The sequence below is a fragment of the Phocoena phocoena genome, chromosome 17, assembly GCF_963924675.1.
Source record: "Phocoena phocoena chromosome 17, mPhoPho1.1, whole genome shotgun sequence".
Taxonomy (NCBI): domain Eukaryota; kingdom Metazoa; phylum Chordata; class Mammalia; order Artiodactyla; family Phocoenidae; genus Phocoena; species Phocoena phocoena.
This window is the reverse complement of record NC_089235.1, coordinates 42,414,476-42,436,349: the sequence shown is the minus strand read 5'-3', so window position 1 is coordinate 42,436,349 and position 21,874 is coordinate 42,414,476.

Here is a 21,874-nt window from a genome sequence, read left to right as displayed (position 1 = left end):
TGAGATTCCTGGGTGTCTTCTGTCAGAAGATTGGCTTGATGGGGATAATATCTCCGTTTTCCAAAACAGAAAGAAAAAAGTGAATTTGAGGAAATACTGGGTTTACTGTTGATCCTCACCTAAATTCTGGAATAGATTATTTCGTAGAGGTTTGTGAGCCCCTTTCAAAAGAAAGTAGTGCTCATGAGTTACAAGCAAAGGCTCAGCGAGGAATTTATAGCCTGTAGCATCTCCTTCCGTCAAGTGCTATGTTCAAGAGAATCAATAAAAACATTTGTTAAATAACTGAAGGCAGACTTGAGGTGACCCTATAATAACAAAAATGTATCCTAAAGTGGGTGATTGGAGATATGAAAGAAAACATAGTAGAGAAACAGAAAAAGTAGATTAAAAATAGACAAAACAGAAATAAATATTTTAGTACCTGGGCTAATTGAAACACTGCAAATAACCATAAGATTTAGCTCCAAGATTCCTGGAAACCAAAGCAAAAGAGTAATTGTTAGGTTCTCTTATTCTTTTGATGTTTGGCAAAAAAAAAAAAAAAAAAAAAGGAAACAGGATCGCACCTGAATAGATGTTTTTCAGTTTTTTTTCTGGCACTAGATTGTATGTGAAATTTATTGCATGAAAATTGTATTTTGCAAGGAACAGCAAGCAACACAATAATGCTTCCAAAGATCCAGAAACGTTCTTCAAATAGACATTTTAATACTGATTCTCTGTAAAAGCTGAGGACTTCATATTGAATCATAACTCAGTTAAGACATATCTGCAGGAAAATACTCAAATACAGGCCAGATGAATTTCTTTAGAGAAATAAATAAATAAATAAATAAATAAATAAATAAATAAATAAAATGTCCTTTGTTTCAGTCCTCTCCAATATTAGATCTATGGATGGACTTCTAGATCATAGAACACTAACAAATGCCAGAAATGTCCATACTCTGTACTTGTGATGAGGGAGAGAGCTAAATGCTTTAGGTACCAGACATGCAGAAGCAAATTTGATACAATGTTATAAAAACCTTAAGAATTTGATAAAAATTCTCACCCAGACAAGCAGTGTAGTATACAAAAATAAGAGCCTGGATACTCTTCAGATAGACTGGGTCTCAAAACTTGGCTCAACAATTGCTCTGTGACCATGTTGGCTAAGCTACTTAATGTCTCTCAGCCTTGGGATTCTCTTTGCCAAAATGTGGATAATATGCCTTACTTTAAAGGCTAAGTGAAAATTAGCTGACAGAGTGTATTTGTTACCATTAGTTTTATCTAAGCAGCAAAAACAAACAAAAAAACCCCAAATAGCAGTGGCTCAAATAAGATGGAAATTAATTTCTTGTTTTTGTTCTAGACCAAGGACCTTCTTCTTATTGCAGACAGGTCTCTTAGCTTTTTGTTCCACCATGAGTGGCTTCCGTTCCTCAGATCACCTCATAGTCCAAAATGGCTGTTGGAGCTCCAGCATTACCTTTACATTCCAGCAGGTGGGCAGGAAGGAGAAAGAGAGAGGGGCACACCATTTCTTTCTGGTTTTTTTTTTCTATTGAGCATTTATTATGTGCTTAGCTATTGTTTTAAAATGCAGGAAAGAATTTTTAAAATCTAGGGTTCTTAGGAGACAAAAAGTGAATATATAAAACATGAAACTCATAAAGTTTGTAGTACTAACCATAAATGAAATAGAATCCCTAGAAAAGAAATCTTCATGAAGTAAGATCTTGGCTAAATTTCCAAGGAGTGGTTAGGATGACCAGAAGGGAAGAGAATTATTCTTGATTCAGAACTGTTACAGTCTGTGAGTGTATGCAAAGAAGAGAGCTTCTAGAAAGCAGACAGCTTGGTCAAGTTCCAGACCCTGCATCTGTTATCTGTGTGAATAGTGAGCTAGATGATGTACTAGGACTCTTACATACCTTCTTTCAATTGACCCTTACAAGAGCTTTAGAAGGCTGATGTTATTAGCCTCATTTTAAAGAAGGAGAAAATAAATGAAAGAAACCAAGATCAAATCCCTAATTATATGGTAGAGCTCTGATTTGAATCCTGATCCCTCTAGCTCTAAAATTATGTTTTTCTAACTATATCGAGGTTTCTTCTTTGCACACTCATAGATTGTGACATTTATTTCTGCATATATAGCTATAATCTTATTTGTATCCCTTTGGCCAGAATTTTGTCACATAATCTCACCTAACTTCAGGGAAATTGAGAAATGTCATCTTTATTCAGGGTAGCCTAGTGCCAGATTTACCAACAGCAACAAAAATACAGGACATCCAGTTAAATTAGAATTTTGGATAAATAATGAACTTTTTTTTTTTTTTTTTTTTTAGCTAAGTATCCCCAATGCAGTATTTGAGACATACTTTTAATAAGAAAATTTTCATTGTTTATCTGGAATTCAAATTTAACTGAGAGTCCTGTATTTTATCTGGCAACTCTAGGCCAGTTAAAAATCAAGGGTCCCGGGACTTCCCTGGTGGCTCAGTGGTTAAGAATCCTCCTGCCAATGCGGGGAACAGGGGTTCGAGCCCTGGTCTGGGAAGATCCCACATACTGCAGAACAACTAAGCCTCTGCGCCACAACTACTGAGCCTGCACTCTAGAGCCCGTGAGCCACAACTACTGAGTCCGCGTGCCACAGCTACTGAAGCCCACGCGCCTCGAGCCTGTGCTCTGCAGCAAGAGAAGCCACCGCAATGAGAAGCCCATGCACTGCAACGAAGAGTTGTCCCTGCTCGCTGCAACTAGAGAAAGCCCGCACGTAGCAACGAAGACCCAAAGCAGCCAAAATTAAATAAATACATAAATTTATTTTTAAAACTCAAAGGTCCCATTACTGAGGTGGGGAGGAAACAATGAATTTTGGTGGTCTCAGGCCACAGGAGCAAGTGTGAAAGTGTGTTTCACAGAGTGGGTCTCCAATAAATGTTGGTCCTCCCTCCCTTTTCCCTATGAGGCAAAGCAAGGCCAGACGGCAGTCACAAGGGTAGCTGGTAGTAGAGCCAAAATTTATGTCTGAAATAGAACTTTGAGGCCAGTTTACAAACATGCAAGCATGTGGACCTGGTTAAGACCTGAGAGATCTGTGCATTATGCATGAAAGAGACAATTTTGGCCTGGAAGTTAACAAAGTTCCGCCCTTTTTTATAAAAAACAAAAACAAGAATGCTGTCTCATCTTTGCATAAAGCCCATTTCTGAGCATGTCTGTAAGTTAGTGGACTCACCAACTGCGTTGGCTGCAAGGGATGAGGGAGAGGCCTGCGGGGAAGGGTGGCGGCAGGAGAGGAATTCCGTCTGTGGGTTAACTTCTTGCCCTCCACGGCGAATATTTTCCCTTCAGCAGAGCTGATGTGAGATTGTTCTTTCTGACTGTAGTTAACCAAATGTTTCTGCTTCTTCTCAAGGCCACTCTTTGAGTTCCAGGCCATAAAACCATGTCATCAGTAAAATGGAGAAAGTCCCCAAATGCTGTGGCAGAGAGAGCATGAGTTTATTTCAGCTAATAGTGAAAGTCAGTTGTTTGGGTTTCAGGTAAAATAAAGTGGAGCTCGGACACAGTCTTATTTGGCAGCATTTAGAATTAGAATTTGCTTTGTCAAAAGACTGTTCTTACTAGCAATACTGTATTCCAGGCTTTGACAAAGAATTATTTGCCTATAATGCTTAGATTAGAGAGAATGGCAGATTTGCCCCATACTTAAGTTCTCAGGTTGACAACAGCCTCTGAACTGGTCTCCCTACCACCACTCTCCTGTTCTCCCCACAAATCCATTCTTCACAGAGCAGCAAGACTGATCACTATAAAGCATATTTCGGTACACACCTTGGCACAACCTTGGAGGCCCGAGACCTCCTATGGCTTCTTACTAAACCCCTTACCAGGCTGAAAAGGCCCTACCCAGTCTTTCTCTTTATTCTTTGACCACACTGTAGTGGGTTGAATGGTGGTCCACAAAAGATACATCCGTATACTAATCTCTGGAATCTGTGATTGTTACCTTCTATGGAAAAAAATTAAATGTTGCCTTGTATGGCAAAATAAGTGGCTAAGGATCTTGACAGGAGAAGATTATCCTGGATTATGCAGGTGGGCCCTAAATGCAATCATTTGCATCCTTATAGGACAGACACACAGAGGAGAAGACACACAGAGAATAGGAGGAGGCCATGTGACCACGGAAGTAGAGATGGGAGTGATGCAGCCACAAGCCAAAGAATGCTTGGAGCCACCAGAAGCTGGAAGAGGCAAATGGCAGGATTCTCCCCTAAAGCCTTGGGAGGGAGTATGGCCCTTCCACCTTGATTTTGGACTTCTTCTTTCAGAACTGTGAGAGATTCCATTTCTGTAGTTTCAAGCCACCTCGTTTATGGGAATTTGTTACAGAAGCCACAGGAAACGAATGCACCTGTCATGATTATTACAAGTCTGCTGGTTCTTCCTGTCATTCAAGGCTCAGCTTAAATACCACCTCCTCAGATGTGCCTCCCCTGATCGCTCAGTCTTCAGTTGGCTCCCCTTGATTCCTTAGTCATTCTTCAGGTGTTTACACACTACTACTAGGAGAAGATAAATATTGAGAACTGAGGAAAGGAGGCACAAAAGGGTGAATAACCTGTCCGTTGTGGCATGTTTAGTGGAGGGGCCAGGCTGCCTGACTCCAGAGCTTGTGGCCTTTCTCACCCACCTGTACCACCTCTCAGCAGGGGGAGAGGATGCTGCCGCATGGCTGTTTAGGGAGCATAGGATATCTACTTTTATCCCCCGACATTTTAATAAAATTGCAGAGACCCAGGCTGCATTTTATCCCTCTCACCTTCCTCTCCAACAATCGCAGCCCTCCTGCCATGCTTGTACCTGGAGGCAGAGGGAGTCTAAGTGGGAAATGGTCACTTACTTTCAGCCACATAAAACAGCCATGCCGAGGGATGAAGACAGCAAAACGGGGCCGATGACTATTAACCATCAAACGGATGGTCCATACGGTGTGTAATTGGACATAGACTTATACCATGGTCTGCCACATAGCAGTCATTAAAGGAGGGTTATAAATGTATTTGATCTGGGTGTTTCCCTCTTTGCTTCAGGCAGCTAACCCTAATCATTCCTGGAGAAGAAACTGTCTGGAGAAAAGCAATATTCCTGATCCAGTTTTCCCATGGATGACTGTTTGACAGAGCCATTGCCAATTTTAGCATTCATGTGTCAGATTCAGCAGATGTTTTGCAGATGTCAGACCCAGAAGAATGGCGAATTGGGTCCACATATTTCTAGGATGTGTATATGTTTTTGTAAGATAAGAGACAACAAGATGGCCTTGGGGCAGAATCAACATCAACATTTAGGGGAATGAGTTACCAGGTATGCATACCTGAACTGTAATTTTCATAGACTATTACTTTTTTTTTTTTTTTCCTGCGGTACACGGGCCTCTCACTGTTGTGGCCTCTCCCGTTGCGGAGCACAGGCTCCGGACGCGCAGGCTCAGCGGCCATGGCTCACGGGCCCAGCCGCTCCGCAACATGTGGGATCTTCCCAGACCGGGGCACGAATCCTCATCCCCTGCATCGGCAGGCGGACTCTCAACCACTGCGCCACCAGGGAAGCCCCCATAGACCATTACTTTTAATGAGAGGACACAGATCTTAGTGATTAGGAGCTTTATAGAAAATTAAATATGACCCAAAATTAAATAAAATCCTTTTACCCTCCTCCCATTGAGAGATGAGATCTAATTCCTCTCTCTCTTTGAATCTGGCCATAGTGTCTTACTTAACTAATAAAATATAATGAAAGTGATGCTCTGGGATTTCTGAGGTTAGGTCACAAGAAGTATTGCAGCTTCTGCCTAGGGCTCCTGGAACACTCACTCTCAGAATGGTCCATCTTGGAGCCAGGTGCCAGGCTGTCAGAAGCTGCTTGAGTGAGCCTTCCTGAACGTCTTCCACAGCCAAGCTTTCGGATAACCGCAGCCCCAGCCGACATCTGGTAGCAAGTGTATGAGAAAGCCCAAGTGAGAACACCCAGCTGGACTCAGTCCACCCATAAAGCCGTGAGAAACAATACATTGTTGTTGTAAGCCATTAAGGTTTGGGTGGCTTGCTATGCAGTCACAGATAAGTAGAATAGAATTTGGTAACCGGAAGTGGAATGCGGCTATGATAAAAACTTAAATTGTGCAACATTGGCTTTGCGACCAAGCAGCAGAAGAAGCCAGGAAGTGCTTGAGGAAACTATGCCTGAAAATGGGAAGGAAAAGGAGGAAACTCTTACTGGGGGCTGGAAAAAGGCATCCCTTATTTCATAATGATGGATAATTTGGTACTCTATTGTTTATGATAATGCAAACAGCAGAAAATATACCTGTGACATAGCAGATTTGGCTAAGGAGACGTCCAGACAGAACATCAAAAGTGCCTACTGTTTTCTTTTAGGTAGGTATGGGCATAGAGAGATGAGCTGAAAACTGAACTCTTCAGTTTCAAGTAAACTTAGAAGAAATATAAAGAAGCAGACCAGCTGGGTTTAGAAATAAAGCTGATTCTTATTCCCAGCCTCTCCAGTTGGAAAAAGGTTGTCAAAGTAAGACATGATATGAGGGTATTGATTATCTCAAAGGCATGGCTCTAAGACACTTGTTAAGCTTTTAGAAAGTTTTAGGAGTATGTCTCATAGACCTTCTCAGCTAGACAGAAAAGTTTCAAAGGAATCTGATGGGCATTGTTCCACCCATCTGACACTCAGCCCAAGGCAGAAAGGGAGCCTGTCTCAAAGAGATTGGCTGGTGTGTATTTTGACTCATGGTGTGAACTCAAAAGAGTCCTTAGGAAGCTCACAACAATTTAAGAGCACTATGAATGAGGAAGCATCATCAGCTGGGATGGAAAAAGACAGAGGTAGTTCAAAATGCAAAGAGCCTTCTATGAGCAGGAAACACGAGAAGAAGGCTATTAAGCTACAAACATGGCCACCTCTTATGGAAGAGGAAGGATGATTCAGAGCCCAGAATCAATACCCCAGTGAATAGAGCCAAGAGTCTCAGAAAATCATTAGTGCTCAATTGGTAGTCCCAGAAGAGCTCCCGGCCCACAGCCAACAGTGACAGTCAGCTTACATGAGCTGTCATCTAGAACGTCCAGCCCAGTCGAGGCTTCAGGTGACCGCAGCCATAGGAGAGAGCATCAGTGAAGACTTCCCACCTTAGTCCCGTCAGCCCACAGACCCATGAGAGGTAATGGTAAATTGTTTAAAGCCATTACATTTTAGAGGTGGTTTGCTATACAGCAGTAGATACGCAGATAAGATTTCAACTCTCAAGTTCCTCCTTTATTAGATATGGGAATGTGGACAAATCACCTGAAATCTCTGAACTTCATTTCCGTCTCTGTAAAGTGAGAATCACAACAGGACTTACCTAATGGATTTGTTGGGGATTAAGAGAGATAAAGTACGAAAAGCAACAAGCACAGTGCGAGGGTCTTAGTGAATGGGTCAGTGGGTAGCTACTGTAGTTAGTAAATCAGTGTAAATCACGTGCTCTTGTACAAAAGGTAGATGAAGAGCTTGGGGCATGTGGGAGTAGCTCCTTTAAGAGTCTGGTCTTTTGCTAATGCCCGGAGCGTAAGATTAGGTCATTAACACCTTTGCATTGCTCTCTGTTTTTTCCCACAAGCCAAGAGGGCATTTTGAGTCACTGGAGAAATTTTCCAAAGAAAATCTGAGGTCAGAAGAAATAGTACCACTTGGCCTTTGAAAATGTGGCTGCTATGATCCCATAGATGGGTCTTACTACCGACATATGAGCTGAGCCGACCTGATCCTTGTCCTAGTGAGATCTGTGGGCTTCCCGGCAGAGGAGGCCTCTGAAGTCCCCTGGGGCCTAGGATGGTGCTGTCATCCAGTGTGTGTGCGTGTATGTTGAGGGAAGGGTGGGAGTAGGGGGTAGCTGTTGGAATTCAGAGTGGGTGAGGGCAAGCGTAGAAGAAGCTGGGCTCCAGCAGAGAGAGCTAAAGGAACATATACTGAGGCTCAGTGCCTCAGTGTACCGATGTGTTCAGTCACATTTTGGTCATTCATTCATTCATACAGTCATTCACGCATTCAACACCTACTCATTGCATATCTCTATGCACCAGACTGGGTGGTATGCTCTGGAGACCCATGATGCATAAGAGACAGTCCCTCCCCAAGAGGTCATAATCTAGTGGGGGAGACAGATGAGTAAACAGGGAGTATAACCAGAAGGTCAGTACCACAGGAGAGGTGATGTGAGAGCACAGAAGAGGGGCCCCCGGTCTTGGAATCAAATGTGTTGCACCTGTGACAAAGCTCTGAGAGGAGCGGCAAGTAGGGCATGAGTTGGCTCAGCACAGACAAAGAATGAATTTCAGGCAGAGGCTACAAACAGGCCAGAGGCACCAAAGGACAAGCCACCCCTGACCTCCTGGGGGCCATAGCCTGGCCGCTCTGAGGCTCAGCTCCTGGAATCTGGTGTGTTTGTTCCAAGCCTCCCAGAGGACCTGCAGAGAGGGAACATCTCTCTCAGGCACAGACGGAAAGCAAAGCATCTCAAGTATGTCTTCGTTTTGGCTCCAAAGACAACTTCTGTGTGGGCAAATCTTTTTCTTCGTGCATTCTCTTACTACTTACTGTCCATGCTTTAAAACATTAAAAAAACAAAAAGCTAAAATAAACTTCCACAGAGTTCAAAATGGCAGACTGTGGTTAGAGCCAACGTCCTTTCCCTTCCAACGTTGGCTTGTCCGCCGAGTGATGTCATACATACTTGGTGAGGCTGGGCTGCCCCACCCCCATCTTCTCCTTCCTGTCACCTCCCCCAGTTCCCACCCACGTGAGGTTCTCATGAACATGAGCTGTGGTCAAAGACTACGACCTGGGGCGAAGTCTACCCTGAGCTCTCTTCGGGGCTTGGCTGAGAGACCTTACTTGTATCTGTATTTGGAAGTTGAACTGCTCACATGGGATCGGGACCTAAGATGACATTTTTGTCAGTGACGGTGTAGAACTCTCTCCTTCTTTATCCAATTGATCGTCAAGAATCGATTCCTCCCTGGAGTAATAAAACAATGTGGGCAGCAGCCATGGCCAAGAACAATCCGAGTGTAATGTTCATGAGCCTCAGTTGGTAAGGGACCCACTCCTGGTCTGGGAGCTCCTGGAGGGCAGGAACCAGACCTTCCTTCCCCATTTTCCAGCACCCAACCGGCTCTCCGACGTCTGGAAGGGGTCAGGAGTGTTTGTGGAATTCAACCCGGATATCACCCAGGGTGATATCACCCAGACAACAGCTCTAAGCTTCACCATATTATCAGGAGGACTTTTCTACAGTCAAAGAATAATAATGATAATGGTAATAATCATTTAAAAATGAATACCATTTAATGAGCCCTAACACCCTGTCAGCTACAAGGACAAGTACTTTCCGTGCGTGACCTCATCTGAGACTCAGAAGCTCTGGTGTGTAAGTGTCATCACCCTGACTTGGTAGATGAAGAAATGGAATCTCAGAGTTGAAGCAACTTGCAATAGCCTGGTTGATGGGGCTTGAACCGGAATGTAGGATGGTCAGTTTTGAAGACTGATTCTTACCCATGACATTTTGTTGTGGGTCCTGGGCTAAGAGTACTAGAGAGTGTCCCTGGTACCAGAGGACAAATCGATACTCGGGGGTGGGGTGTGGTTCCTGTCAGGTGTCACCTTTGTCTAGGGTATACGTCCAACTCTCTCCCTAGGGAAGCAGGAGCCAGGCATATGCAGTGGGAGGATGGGTTTTGGTGCCCAAGCAGCGAAGAGATAAACACCATCCTAATTGCCACTTAAAATAAGCAAACCAGCCCCGGAGCTCACATGGATAGAGCAGGGGGCTGAGGGATTTGGTAGGTCTGTTTATTTCAGTTTGTGTTTGACCTTGCACTACATTTGCCAAGCAACTCCCAGTGAATGCAGAAACCTTTCCCCTGCCTCGGGAACATTTCCATACAAACAGAAACACCACACAGATGACAAAAATTAAGATGTACTCTCTAGCTCGCCTTGCTGTATTATTTAAAACAATTACTGTATGATTTTGCTTTCACATAGCCATGGAAACCCTGCTGAAAGGATTTAATACAATTTATTGTGTGAAGCTTAAGAAGAAATCTGTTTCCCTAGTGCTGGAAAACAAAGCAAGCCAATTCCTCCCGCTTCCGTACAAGGTGTGATGGATGCAAAATTGTGGACCTGTGACCTCACACAGCAGGCCACCGAGCTTTCTGGGAAAGTATTCTGGAGATAAGTGGACCTGCTTCCCTTAGATGTATGGGAAAACAAAGCCAGTGCCAGAGGAATGATAATCTCCTTTGATGTACCTGGAGCTGATTTACTTTTTCAGAAAGGGAGGCACAGCTCTGAGTGGCAGGACCACAAAGCTTTGTATTAAGCACAACAGAGAAAGTTTCCCTGCCAGGTCACCTGAGGATCCTCTCATTCACAGGCTCCTCTTACAGGCATCTCAGGCCACAGTGATGGGACCCATGAAGGAGGGTAGCTTGACACCTGGGTCTGACGAAAGGGTGGGTTCACTTCAGAGCCTCTTGATACCTATGGCGTAGTTTTACAGCTGTGGTTCTCAATACCCGCTGCTTAGACCCCCCTGAGGGGCTTGCAGAAATACCGACTCTTAAGCCCCAGACGTTACTGATTAGATTAGAAACTGTTAGGCTGGGATAGGCACAGGTATTTTTAAAAAGCCCACCAGGTGATTTGAATGTGCATCCCGGGCTGCAAACCACTGCCCCAGGGCTTGATCTTTTTTAGGCTGAGCTCTTTTATGCTTACTTTCCGGTTTCCAGAAAGAGGTGCGGTGCCTGAGGATCTGTAAACCTAAAAATCCTGTTTCCGCACAAATCTGCAGTTCAATTCGTTATCGCTGGTTTCAGTGGATGGTGGGAAGAACATAGACTGTGGCAGAAGTTGGGGAAGCTGGGCTTCTCTGAACTATTTTGCAACTTCCTGGACATTTCAAAATAAAACATTAAGCAAAATTGCAGCTGAAGACTTGGGTTCAAATTCTGGATTTGTTACTTATTAGGTATGGGACTCAGGGAAATGACTTATCCCCTCTGGCCTTTTCCTTTGGGAGATGAGGGTGCTTATATCTGTTTATCGTGTGACCAAGGGAGATAATAAGAGTGTAAAACCTAGATGTTAGCTGGAGTCCCTTAAGGGCTAGATGAGATTGTTCAAACCCTCAACCTGCAGGTGGTGGAACATCTAATTATTTTCTCAAGAGTCATGGGAATTTCTGAGCAGCTCACAGCCTTGCGGTCACCTTATGCTGTGAGCTCCTGCTGCCACTAAACTAGTCATTTCGGCCACTGTCTCACCGCCCACTTGGTTTGTTCAACCCAAATGTACAACTCAGTCATTTCCCTTAACTTCCCCCAAACAAACCTCTCACACAGAGTGCAGGTGACTTTACTGGAGGTTGGGGAGGATGAAGGGAATTCCACTGTAGCATCAGAAAGGACGTGCAACACAGTGTCATGCAATCCTGTTTCTCAAGTTTCTGGCCACCTCCACACTGCTCAGTCCTCACCTCTTCTGCTCCCACCTTCCCTCCTGTCTTTTCCCTTTATCCCTAAGTTTCTGCACATTTTTAACGTGGAACATTTAGCCATCTCGTTTGTTTCCTTGGACATTCATCTTTCTTCCAGGCGTCTTATTACCGGCCCCTCCAAAGTTCCACGGCGTTTCAGTAGGTCAACAGAGCCAGCCCCTTACTGGCCAGGCGTGATAATATCAGCAGGACCACGCTTTCAGCTCAGGGTCAAGATCGCGGTCCGCAGCTCCCTCCCACCCTCCACATTCTCACCAGCAGCCCTGCGAAAGCCCAGGTGTCAGAAGTGGGAAGGGGTCTAACTCAAACTTTCTCTTCGTTTTAGGTTTAGATTTGAAGACCACACTCTGGGCATTGGGGATCCAAAAATCCAGCCTTTTGAGGGAATTTTAAAAAGGGTTTATAGAGGTTTCTTGTATCATGAATAAAGAATGACATTTTGAGGAATGTAAATGAGTCAGAAACCCAAGACTGATATCTCCTCTGAAATATACAAGTTTATAAAAACTGAAGTAAAATGCACCAGGCAAAGTGCCCCCTACCAAACCCCACATATTCAGTGGGAATTTGGAGTTGGTTTGCTGCCCACAGACCTCCTACCAACAAGCCCACCTGCGAGGGCCTGGGCCCCAGAGACCAGGAGGGGCTGGTGCTCTGCAAACATTTCCCCATTTGTCTTCCTGCTGGGGCTGATGACAGGAAATTAAGAGTTTTTGAGCAGATAACTGAAAGACAGAAGGGATCCAGTTGGTTCCCACTGCCTAGGAATAGTTCCAGAAGCCTCCTGTCCCTCCCCTCCCTTGCGGATGTTTCTCTGCGACCTGCCAAACCCAGGGTGGCCTTGCAAGAAGGCGTCCCTAAGAATCATTTCCTCACCCAGGCAGGGTTGATCAGCCTCCTTGCGTGCTGCCCTGGGACGCTGTTGGTACCTCCATCAGCGTACCTCCATCAGACTTCCCTCTAGTTGAGCATTGGGTCTCCCACTTACCCCACCCCTTGCCCTATCTGGTGAGTTCCTCCAAGACAGGAAACACACGCTTTCTAACACATAACGCAGCCCTGGTGCAGAGAAGGCGTTTATAAATGCTTGCTGCAAGAATCAGCGAATGAGTGAGGGCTCACCAAACAACAGCGCTGAGTTTGCTAGTGTTATTTATTTTAATATCATGCAAAATACAGAGTGGGCATTATCTTTTGCTCCTAATGCTTTTGTGATGGGCTAATCAGCAAGTTTTAGCTAAAGATAGCTGCACCCTAAGAAGCAGGTGAGAGGGAAGCGATGGTGACCGCATTCTTGAAGAGGTTTATGATCAACTGCAAATAATAACGCTACATCACATCGTTAGAACCATTCTTTAGAGCTCAGCCATTCTTTAGAGCTTATAAAGTGCTTTGCTTAATTTAAAAATATTCTAGCAAGGATAAAGGACAGCACATTTTATAATCACTTGTGAGTAATTCCCAGCTAGCCTGTGACAGGGAAGGATTAAAACTCAGATCTTTAGGACTTCAGGCTCTGCGGTCATATACTTTCCTCGCAAGAATTCATTTCTGGAGAAAGAAGCTAAATCCTTCTAGCGGACAGAGATGCGTCTCTTAGCAGCAGAAGGTAGGGCTCGGTTCTCAGCTGCCCTGATGTCCTTCTCCCTCCGGGGTCCTCTGAACCTGGCCTGTGGCTTATCTGGACCTCTTAGCTTCCAGGTCCATGCCAGCACTGGGGATGGAGGTGGACAACAGACAGCTGTGGAGACACGTGTTGAGCCTCAATGCTCAGGCTTACTCAGTGCCATTGGACTGAGACAGAATGGCTTCCTCATACTTCACAGAAAGTCAGTCCATACACATTTATTGAGCACCTTCTGTGTGCAGGCAGTGTTCTGGGTGCTGAGGATTCTGAGGTGAACAAGAGGGTCGTGGTCCCTATCTTGATGGTCTAGTGGAGAAGACGGACATTTAACAAATAAATGTTTATAAATGTGCAAATTGCTGTGAAGGAGGAGCACGGTGCAAATCAAAGGTATCATGGAACTAGTGGGGGAGGTTGAGAACAAGGTCACCATGTGCTTCGTTGCTGTGGGAACTGTACTCTATGCGAATGGCGCCTGCTGGAGTTGTGTATTCTATGACCTGTCTGTCAAAACAGTAGTCTTGGCTGATAGGGAAGCAGTAACCTGTCAACTGAAAAGGATGTAAAAGATTGACTAGGTGGCGAAAGGAGGAAGAGCTTCCCAGAAAGAGGGCTTGACATATGCAAAAGCCTTGAGACAGAAAGGAGCTGAGCATGACCAAAGGATGGAGGGAGACCTGCGTGATTACAGCAGAGAGCACGAGGGACAGAGTGGTGGCCACTGTGCCTGGAGGAGGAAGATCAGGCCTGAGAGGCCATTGCAGGGAGTTTGCAGGCTAGTCTCTTTTTTAAATTGAAGTGTAGTGGATTTACAATACTGTGTTAGTTTCAGGTGTACAGCAAAGTGATTCACTCATACATGTATATGTATATATCTCTATTCTTTTTTTCGATTCTTTTCCATTATAGGTTGTTAGAAGATATTAAATATAGCTCCCTGTGCTATATAGTAAACGCTTGCTGTTTATCTGCATGCTTATTCTAATTGCAATGGGAAAACATTTAAAACTGAGAATGACATGATCTACGTCATTTTGGCTGCCACTGGGGGAGGGATGGGGAGGGGGCAGCAAGATCGGAGGTGTAGCGTGCTCAGTGCCAGTCGATTTGCAAAGTGCCTGGTGCGCATTGGGTGCACGATAAACCTTGGCTTCCTTTTCCTTCTCTCTCACCATTGTGACATGCTTTGCAATTCCCAAAGCACTTGCAATTCGTTATCTGCTTTGATCTGCATAACAGCCCTAGGAGGTGACTGTGGGTATTTTCACCCCACTTCACACCTGCAGTGACTGAGAATTAGAAGGGCAAAACGACTTTCCTAAGATCCAAACAGCCAGTACCTCCTGGAGCTGGTTCTGACATCAAATCAGGGAACTTAACTGATGCCTAATCCTACCACATCATGCAATGCCCAGACTAAATCATGTAATTACCTAATTTTCCAAACACGGAAGTAATTTAAAATTTCCAGGAGTCATGATTTGCAAATAGAAAAAAAAGAAAGAAAGAAGAATACCATTGAAAGCGACAGTATTTTCCCTAAGAACAGTGTGGGTCATCCAAACTTCAGATTAACTAAGAAGAATGTATTTCATTGGAGTCACAATGGCTCTCTCTTCTTTTCATCTTTATTTACCCTAGAGTGGCCCACTAAAAAGGATCCAGTGTGCTCTGAGTCTCAGAAGATATATTTTTCTCATTAATCACCAAACAGGGGTTAAGACATAAACAAACCAACATTATTTATACTGAATATGGCAAACATTCCTTGCAAAGACTTTTGTTTCCTCTGGGAACACAGGCTACCTGAGCCATGGCCACCAAAATATGTATTTTCTTTCCCTTTTAAGGAAATGCCACCTCATTGCCAAACCTCAAACACAACATCCCAAGTGGAAGGAGATGTTTCAGATAGAGCAGGGGGGGGGAACTCAGATTCAAAAGCCTTTCAGTCCTCTGCCACTAGGGACTCCATCTGAAACTGTCTGTGGTTCCTGTGTTTAATGTTCTGAAAATCTCCTACTGAAAAGAGATTTTCGTCACAGTTACATTATAATGTTTTCCCCCAAGATCCTTCCTTGTCTGGGAGCCAACAGCTGAAACCTTGAACCAGTGTTTCCCAGACCTCATTTCCAATGCCCTCATTAAAAAGGCGGCAGGCACACGGGAAGATCAGGCTTATCCTTCCTTTGTTCCCGACTCTGGGGAACACCAGATAAGTGGGGAGTTTGGGGCTTGAAGACTATAATATGCGACTGACCCTCTTCCTTTTTTCTGGCGAGAGTTTTGTCAGAATTAATTCACTTGGATTTGTTGTTTTGCTAGCATCTCTATGGAAATTACTGATCCAGAATGTTATAAGCACAGTCCCCATGAAAGCAATAAAACTGAGACGTGGACCAATATGGCCCTGTGGGAAACAGAGAATGGTAAACATGAAGAACGGGCTTTTTCAGTGAGCTAGGGTTGAGGCGGAGGGATGGAAGGTGCCAAAACTCAAAAGGACCATGGCCCCAAGTCATGGTCAGTGGAAGATTTGGGCTTGGGCACTCAGGAGAGACTGCTTGGGGGGATGCAAGGATGCCAGCCTGCTCTCCTTGACCTGGCTCCACTGCTACCACTAGGGACCCTGCTCCCTTTCCCAGGGGCCCCTGCCCAGACATGGAAGGAGGGGCGCTGCATCCGCTGGTTCAGACTTCAGTTCTGGGAGGAAACTCAGCAGGGCCACCTGGCTGTGGTTGTCACACAGAAGCAGCAGCAGAGGTGGCACCTGGGGCAGTTGCAGGGCCTGTTGCAGGTGTCCTGGTCTCTCCCCATATGATCCCCACCTCCTCCTGTGTACTTTTCCCTCTCCTGGTGGCACTTGGTGACTCTGTTAGAATTTACCACACCTGCTGAGGATTATCTGTGCCTCTTTTTTTTTTAAATTTTTATCCTTTATGGTTCCTTGATTGCAAGCAACAGAAAATGACTCTCATTAATGGGGACTGGGGGTGGGGATTATTGGGAGGTAGATCAGGCACTCAGAATGAACAGGACTGTTGGAGCACCAGGCTAGCAAAGACACGGGAGGCCAGGCGGCCTTGAGAGGGATGGGAGAGGGAAGCCAGGGAGTCATGTTTTATCAGGACTGTGCACTTGGGATGCCACTACAGGGGCAGAGGGACCATATCACGGATCCTTGGGACACTCACTCAAGACTCAGAAATGGGGGAAAGCATCCGTTTCCTGAGCTTAGTCCTGCCTGGCCCCTGTGGCATTGGGCACCGAGGGAGGAGCATCTGATTTCCCTATCTTCTCTATTTGGAGGGGAGGCAAGTCGATTTACCCTCCCACCTTTCCCCAAACCAGAAGGAAATCAGGGTGCTGTTAGGGAAGGTGCATGGATGCTGAGTGGGAGCGGAGGGTGGGAGAACAAGCTTCACTACACTTTCTCAGCCTCTCCCATGGGATGGCAAGCCATTCCAGGCAGAGGACAAGGTGTTGTTTTTCTTCTCCTTGCATCCCCAGGGCAGAGTTCCCTGTTTAATGCCAATGTTCCCAAACAGGGGCCAGACCTCTGACAGGGCGCTCGGGTGGGCTTGCTGTTGCAGGGTCAATGTTGGGAAGGGCGAGGCTCTCAGAGAGGAGGGAGAAGTGTCCACGGCTCCCCCTCCAGAGTAACTGCTGGCTGCGAACACTCTTCTTTGCAGGAGCTTCGGAAACTGGGGTCAGAAGCCTCTGGGAAGGGAGGATTCTCTCCCAGGTCCTGGGGTTGCCCATCCCAACTACGCAGCGAACCTCCAGGAGCCTGTGAAAGGCAGGAGTGTGGGCAGTTGAGAACTTGGGAAGAGAAAGCACACATTCTCTGCCTCTCCCTGGGGACACCTTGCTGTCTCAGTGGCAGTGATGGCTGCCTCCGTCCCTTCCCTTCTTTCCCTCCCCTGAGCTAACACGCTGGACAGCATCTATTTATTTCTGAAGCAATTAGAAAAAAATGTAGCACCTTATAATGGTTGGTGATTGAGTTACAATTTTAACCCAGGAGGAGAATTATGAGAAAAGCATTGGCTAACTGGGAAGCAGTAAATGGGAGGGAAGGGGGAGGGAAGGGGGAGGGAAGGGGTTGCTGTTTAAGTAACAAACTTCTGAAATTATTAGACTCCTGACACTATGTTTATGTATATTTTATTTTAGAAAATAAATGTTAAAAAAAAAAGCTCATCAGCTCTGTTGCTGGGAAAGCCACAGCATCTCCATGGGCCCTGTTTCCTCTTCTCTAAAATGGCAGGGGCAGGGGGTGAGCTCCAAGTGTGTCCATGCTCACCAGGCCATCATGCCAGGTGAGCGGTTCCACTGCTCGGCTAGGATGCATAGGCACCTCATTTATTTGGGGCTGCACTCAGAATGGAAAGGCACAGCTGTTCTCCTAGGTGACTGCCATGCACCACCATGGTAATCTACTTCTTGTGCCTGTTCTCCCCTGTAAAGGGCTCTAGCCAGAGATCCCAGAGGCGCTGCGGAGCTGAGAAGCCGGGAATTTTAATATGCATGTGGTGACATTTAAGGCCATGTCAGCATCTCCAAGCAGAGCTGGCACAGACTTATAGGTGATAAGAGGATGCCTTTGGCTCATGTTCTGGTTAAAAACAAAATGGAGGGCTTCCCTGGTGGCGCAGGGGTTCGTGCCCCGGTCCGGGAAGATCCCACGTGCCGCGGAGCAGCTGGGCCCGTGCGCCATGGCCGCTGAGCCTGCGCGTCCGGAGCCTGTGCTCCACAACGGGAGAGGCCACAACAGTGAGAGGCCCACGTACAGAAAAAAAAAAAAAGGAAATCCACTAGGAATGCAAATTATCCTTCAGCGCAGAATGAGGGATACCTGGTACAAGTGAGGTGTTGGGTGGGTCTGAAGGAAGAGCAATTTCTACTGATACTCATCGTGGGGAGTCGAGTATTAGCCTATTAAAACCCCCTGGCAGTTCTGACAGAAAGAAAAAAGGTTAACTTTTTATAACCTAGCACCCCCCAAACTTATTTGAACATGAAATATTTTCTTTTCATGGAATACTCATTAACTGCTGGCAACTTTGCAATATCTATTTCCACATATACTTTTGTATAGGATGGGAACTGACCATAGGGTAGAGACCGTTGGGCAGCTTGCAAAGAAATGACTCAATCAGGTCAGTGAATATTCTTTAAGTGCTCACCCTGGACCAGGTACTACACTGGGTATAAAAAAAGAGAAATTAGTAAAAATCCGTGGTTTCTTTATCTTTAAGGAGCTTGTGTCTTTTTATTTTTAAATTTTATTGAAGTATAGTTGATTTACGTTGTTGTGTTTAATTTCTGCTGTACAGCAAAGTGACTCAGTTATACATATATATTCTTTTTCATATTCTTTTCCATTATGGTTTATCACAGGATATTGAATATAGTTCCCTGTGCTACACAGTAGGACCTTGTTATTTATCTATCCTGTATATAATAGTTTGCATCTGCTAACCCCAATCTCCCAGTCCTTCCCTCTCTCACCCTGCCCTCCCCCTTGGCAACTCCAAGTGTGTTCTCTATATTTGTGTGTCTGTTTTCATTTTGTAGATATGTTCATTTATGTCGTGTTTTAGATTCCACATATAAGTGATATCATATGGCATTTTCCTTTCCCTTTCTGACTGATTTCACTTAGTATGATAATCTCTAGGTCCATCCATGTTGCTGCAAATGACATTATTTTGTTCTTTTTAATGGCTGAGTAATATATATATATATATATATATATATATATATATATATATATATACACATACACACACACACACACACACACACACACACACACACATTGGCTATTGTAAATAGTGCTGCTGTGAACATGGGCTGCATTCGAATTATAGTTTTCTCTGGGTATATGCCCAGGAGTGGGATTGCTGGGCTGTATGGTTGTTCTATTCTTAGTTTTTTGAGGAACCTTCATACTGTTCTCCACAGTGGCTGTATCAATTTACATTCCACCAACAGTGTAAGACGGTTTCCTTTTAGGAGCTTGTAGTCTTAGAGCAGGAAAGAGACACTTGAAGAATGACATAAACCTGCCTTAAGTTATGGAGAGAAGTGTGTCCCTACGTTATGGACAAAATATTTGTGTCCCCACAAATGCATACGTTGAAACCCTATCTCCCAATGTGATGGAATTAGGAGGTGGGGCTTTTGGAGGTGATTAGGATCAGATGAGGTCAGGAGAGAGGAGCCCTCGTGAAGGAGACTGGTACCTTTGTAAGGGTCCCCAGACAGCCTGCTTTTCTCTGCTCTCTGCCATGTGAGGATACCATGAGAAGTCGGCAGTCTACCACCTGGAAGACGGCTCTCACCAGAACTCAACCTTGTTGGCACACCCATCTCAGGCTTCCAGCCTCCAGAACTGTGAGAAAATAAATGTCTGTTGTTTATAAACTACCCAGTCTACAGTACTTTGTTACAGCAGCTTGAACTGACTGAGGCACCCCTAAAATTCATGTTGAAGCCCTAACTCCCAGTGTGACTGTATTTGGAGGAAATTAAAGTTAAATGAGGAGGGGGCCCTAATCTCATAGGACTATGGTCTTATAAGAGGAGGAAGAGAGGACACACACTGAGGAAAGGCCAGGTGAGGACAAAGTGAGAAGGCGGCCATCTACAAGCCCAGAAGAGAGACCTCACCAACAAACCCAACTCTGCTGGAACCCTGAGCTCAGACTTTCCACCTCCAGAATTGTGAGATAGTATATTTTTATTGTTTAAGCCACCCAGTCTATGGCATTTTGTTATAGTAGCCTGAGCTGACTAATACAAGTATGGCATGAGTTTGGGCAGGAGTAGAGGAGCTGAAGTCAAAAGTGGACAGCCACAGAAGTGTCAGAAATGAGAGCCAGGGTGGACTGTGCTGGTTCCTTCCAGTACACCGTCCTTGCCATGGACTCTCTGTGGACATTTGGAAACCAAGTCAGGTCTCTGGACCTCAGCTTCCTCCTCTGATAGGTCTAGATGGCTTTAATGTTTTGTAGTTATTTGGCCCTTGTATTTGTTTCCTAGGGATGCCACAAATGTGGTGGCTTAAAACAATGGAAATTTATTGACTCACAGTTCTAGAAATCAAGGTGTCGCCAGGGCCATGCTGCCTCTGAGACTGTGGGTAGAATCCTTCCTGGCCTTTCCTAGTGCCTAGTGGCTATCAATAGTCTTTGAAGTTCCCTGCCTTGTAGCTCATCACTCCAATCCTGCCTCTGTCTTCACATGGCCTTCTTTTCTGTGTGTGTATCTGTGTCTTCAATTCTCCTTGTCCTTATAAGTTCACCAGTCATTGACTTTAGGGCTCACCCTAATCTTAATGACATTGACTTGATCACATCTGCAAAGACCTTATCTCCAAATAAGGTCACATTCACAGGTACTGGCAGTTAGGACTTCAACATATCTTTCTGGGGGACACATTCAGTCCACTACAGCCATCCATAGGTAGACAAGATCAATTTGCCCAAAGCTTGTTGAACAAGTTTTAGACCAGGTCATAAAGCAAAAATGATTGATCAAGATTGGCCATGTTTGGAAACAGTCGTAAGCTGGAAAGCATGGCATCGGCTGCTTCCTAGTGTCCCTGCTGTTGTTCTCACACTTCTGTCCATTCTCTACTGTGCTCTGAGAATGACTATAATAAAATACAAATCTAATCATGCCATCTCCCTGTCCAGAATTCTCAGGGGCTCTCCCTTTCTTAAAGCACAAACACTACTCCATCGTAGACCATGCTAGACCTCATGATTTGGTCACTGCCCAGCCCAGTGTGGGTTCGTGTCCTTGCTCCTCCAACTCAGTAGAGAACTGGGATGTCAGAAGACACAGTCAGGTGGAGAGGGGGTAGCAGTCACCCCCAAAACTCCACAGTTGAGGCTGCAGAGGAGAGATGAGATGGGGGCTTCGGTTCAGTGGAGGCTTCCCCAGGAAGGGGCAAAGGGAAATGCAGTGGGGCTTCTGCCAGAAGAATCTCAAAAGTGACCAGTTGATGCCTAAGGAGTTGTGTGGGATGAGAGGCTTGTCAGCAGGGTTTGCATGGCACTCCATCCCTGCCAAGTCTAGAGGGAGCTGGATTGGAGCTGCGGCCATCAAAATAGACAACCGCCTTACCACGGGTGTCAGCTAAGAGGTGCCCTCCCCCTTCCTTCTCCCTGCCTGACACTAGATGAGTGCCTGGAAGACACATCAAAGAGAGGGTGATGAGAAAGCAGATTCGGACCCACCCCTGCCCATGGCCCCAGACTATAGGAGCCACACATCAGGTCAGCACTGGAGGGCCAGCTGGAGAAGAACTTGGAAATAGACATGAGCTGCCACTTAAAAAATAGATAGCCTCAAGTCCTACTGGAGGGAACAAACAACGGAATGCCTAAAAGTAGCAGACTGTAGTTGCCTGCAGTTACTGAAGAAAGAAAATCGTGTGATGTTTATGCCTGCCTAGCAAGTTAAGAACTCTTCAACAATCTTTTCTGAGGAGGAAACTGAGGCAAAGAGATGATAAGCAGGTGTCACATTCAGTTCCGAGGAAAATTAGATTGTGCACGGCTCTTGGCATATTACTAAGTGCTCCGCAGAGCTCAGCTTTT